Here is a 3,870-nt window from a genome sequence, read left to right as displayed (position 1 = left end):
GGCAGCAGCAGAGGAGTGTGGTGTTCACAGCCTGAGGTAAGGCAGCAGCAGAGGGTGTGGTGTTCCAGCCTGAGGGTAAAGGCAGCAGAGGGGTGTGGTGTTCACAGCCCGAGGGTAAGGTAGCAGCAGAGGTGTGGTGTTCACAGCCCGAGGGAGGTAAGGCAGCAGCAGAGGGAGTGTGGTGTTCACAGCCTAGGGTAAGGTAGCAGCAGAGAGTGTGGTGTTCACAGCCCGAGGTAGAGCAGAGGGAGTGTGTTCACAGCCTGGAAGGCAGGTAGCAGCAGGGAGTGTGGTGTTCACAGCCTGAGGGTAAGGTAGCAGCAGAGGTGGTGGTGTTCACAGCCCGAGGGTAAGGAGCAGCAGCAGAGGGAGTGTGGTGTTACAGCCTGAGGTAGGTAGCAGCAGAGGGAGTGTGGTGTTCACAGCTCCGGGAGGTAAAGCAGCAGCAGAGGAGTGTGGTGTTCACAGCTCAGGTAAGAGTAGCAGCAGAGAGTGTGGTGTTCACAGCTCCGAGGTAAGAGCAGCAGAGGAGTGTGGTGTTCACAGCTCCGAGGTAGGCAACAGCAGAGGTGTGGTGTTCACAGCTCCGAGGTGGCAACAGGGAGTGTGGTGTTCACAGCTCGAGGGTAAGGCAGCAGCAGCAGAGGGAGTGTGGTGTTCACAGCCCCGAGGGTAGGTAAGCAGCAGAGGGAGTGTGGTGTTCACAGCTCCGAGGGTAAGGTAGCAGCAGCAGAGGGAGTGTGGTGTTCACAGCTCCGAGGGGTAAGGTAGCAGCAGAGGGAGTGTGGTGTTCACAGCTCGAGGGGTAAGGTAGCAGCAGAGGGAGTGTGGTGTTCACAGCTCCGAGGTAGGCAGCAGCAGAGGAGTGTGGTGTTCACAGCTCCGAGGTAGAAAGCAGCAGAGAGTGTGGTGTTCACAGCTCCGAGGTAAGGTAGCAGCAGAGGTGTGGTGTTCCCGAGGTAAGGTAGCAGCAGAGGGAGTGTGGTGTTCACAGCCCGAGTGGAGGCAGCAGCAGAGGGAGTGTGGTGTTCCACAGCTCCGAGGGTAGGTAGCAGCAGAGGAGTGTGGTGTTCACAGCCCAGAGGGTAAGGTAGCAGCAGAGGGAGTGTGGTGTTCAGCTCTGAGGGTAAGGTAGCAGCAGAGGGGTGTGGTGTTCACAGCTCCGAGGTAAGGCAGCAGCAGAGGGAGTGTGGTGTTCACAGCTCCGAGGGTAGGCAGCAGCAGCAGAGGTGTGGTGTTCGCTCCGAGGGTAAGGCAGCAGAGGGAGGTGTGGTGTTCACAGCTCTGAGGTAAGAGCAGCAAGAGGGTGTGTTCACAGCCTGAGGGTAAGGTAGCAGCAGAGGGGTGTGGTGTTCACAGCCCGAGGGTAGGTAGCAGCAGAGGGAGTGTGGTGTTCACAGCTCCGAGGGTAAGGCAGCAGCAGAGGAGTGTGGTGTTCACAGCTCCGAGGTAAGGTAGCAGCAGAGGGAGTGTGGTGTTCACAGCTCAGTAGTAGCAGCAGCAGAGGGAGTGTGGTGTTCACAGCCCGAGGAGGTAAGGCAGCAGCAGAGGAGTGTGGTGTTCACAGCCCCAGTGAAAGGAAGGCAGCAGAGAGGTGTGGTGTTCACAGCCGAGGGTAAGCAGCAGAGGGAGTGGTGGTGTTCACAGCTCTGAGGGTAGGTAGCAGCAGAGGGAGTGTGGTGTTCACAGCTCCGAGGGTGGGCAGCAGCAGAGGGGTGTGGTCACAGCTCAGAGTAAGGCAGCAGCAGCAGAGGGAGTGTGGTGTTCACAGCCTGAGGGTAAGGTAGCAGCAGAGGGGAGTGTGGTGTTCACAGCCTGAGGTAAAGCAGCAGCAGAGGAGTGTTGTTTCACAGCCTGAGGGTAAGGTAGCAGCAGAGGAGTGTGGTGTTCACAGCCCGAGGAGTAGGTAGCAGCAGAGGAGTGTGGTGTTCACAGCTCAGGTAAAGAGCAGCAGCAGAGGAGTGTGGTGTTCACAGCTCTGAGGGTAAGAGCAGCAGCAGAGGAGTGGTGTTCACAGCCGCGAGGGGTAGGCAGCAGCAGGAGGGTGTGGTGTTCACAGCCCGAGGGTAAGGCAGCAGCAGAGGGGTGTGGTGTTCACAGCCTGAGGTAGGCAGCAGAGGGAGTGTGTGTTCACAGCCTGAGGGTAAGGCAGCAGCAGAGGGAGTGTGGTGTTCACAGCCTGAGGTAAGGTAGCAGCAGCAGAGGGGAGTGTGGTGTCTACAGCCTGAGGTAAGGTAGCAGCAGAGGGAGTGTGGTGCTCACAGCCTGAGGTAAGGCAGCAGCAGAGGAGTGGGTGTCACAGCCTGAGGGTGGCAGAGCAGCAGCAGAGGGAGTGGTGCTCACAGCCTGAGGTAAGGCAGGCAGCAGAGGGAGTGTGGTGTCTGACACCTGAGGGTAAGGCAGCAGCAGAGGGAGTGTGGTGTTCACAGCCCAGGGTAAGGTAGCAGCAGAGGAGTGTGGTGTCTGACACCTGAGGGTAAGGCAGCAGCAGAGGGAGGTGGTGTTCACAGCCTGAGGTAAGGTAGCAGCAGAGGGAGTGGTGTTCAGCCTGAGGTAAGGCAGCAGCAGAGGGAGTGTGTTCACAGCCTGGAGGTAAGGTAGCAGCAGTGGTGTTCACAGCCTGAGTAAGGTAGCAGCAGAGGGAGGTGGTGCTCACAGCCTGAGGGGTAAGGCAGCAGCAGAGGAGTGGTGTTCACAGCCTGAGGGGGTAGCAGCAGCAGAGGGAGTGTGGTGTTCAGCCTGGAGGGTAAGGCAGCAGAGGAGTGGTGTTCACAGCCTGAGTAAGGCAGCAGCAGAGAGGGGTGGCTGGCCTGAGGGTACAGAAGAGCAGCAGAGGGAGTGGTGTTCACAGCCTGAGGGTAAGGTAGCAGCAGCAGAGGGAGGTGGTGTCTACAGCCTGAGGGTAAGGAGCAGCAGCAGAGGGAGTGTGGTGTCTACAGCCTGAGGGAAGGTAGCAGCAGCAGAGGGAGTGTGGTGTTCACAGCCTGGAGGGTAAGGTAGCAGCAGAGGGAGGTGGGTGCTCACAGCCTGAGGGTAAGGTAGCAGCAGCAGAGGGAGTGTGGTGCTCACAGCCTGGAGGGTAAGGTAGCAGCAGAGGAGGTGGTGTCTGCCTGAGGGTAAGGAGCAGCAGCAGAGGGAGTGTGGTGTTACAGCCCGAGGTAGCAGCAGCAGAGGAGTGTGGTGTTCACAGCCTGAGGGTAAGGTAGCAGGAGTGGTGTTCACACTGAGGGTAAGGTGCAGCAGCAGAGGGAGGTGGTGTCCACAGCCTGAGGGGCAGCAGCAGCAGAGGGAGTGGTGTCTCACAGCCTGGAGGGTAAGGTAGCAGCAGCAGAGGAGTGTGGTGTCTACACCTGAGGCAGCACAGAGGGAGGTGTCACAGCCTGAGGTGGGCAGCAGCAGGAGTGGTGTCACAGCCTGAGGGTAGGCAGCAGCAGAGGAGTGTGGTGTTCACAGCCTGAGGGTAAGGTAGCAGCAGAGGGAGTGTGGTGTTCACACCTGAGGGGTAGCAGAGGGAGTGGTGTCTCACAGCCTGAGTAAGGTAGCAGCAGGAGGAGTGTGCCCAGCCTGAGGGTAAGGTAGAGCAGCAGAGGGAGTGTGTTGTCTACAGCCTGAGGGGTAAGGTAGCAGAGCAGGGAGTGTGGTGTCTCAGCTCGAGGTAAGGTAGCAGCAGCAGAGGGAGTGTGGTGTCTCACAGCCTGAGGAGAGAAGCAGCAGCAGAGGGGAGGGGACACAGGTAAGGAGCAGCAGAGGAGTGTGGTGTCTGCTGAGGTAAAGAGGGAGTGGTGAGCGAGGCAAGGTGAGAGAGGAGTGTGGTGTTCACAGCCTGAGGGTGGGTAGCAGCAGAGGAGTGTGGTGTCTACAGCCTGAGGT

The sequence above is a fragment of the Homarus americanus genome, unplaced genomic scaffold, assembly GCF_018991925.1.
Source record: "Homarus americanus isolate GMGI-L3 unplaced genomic scaffold, GMGI_Hamer_2.0 scaffold25013, whole genome shotgun sequence".
NCBI classification, from domain to species: Eukaryota; Metazoa; Arthropoda; class Malacostraca; order Decapoda; family Nephropidae; genus Homarus; species Homarus americanus.
This window is presented reverse-complemented; position numbering follows the sequence as displayed.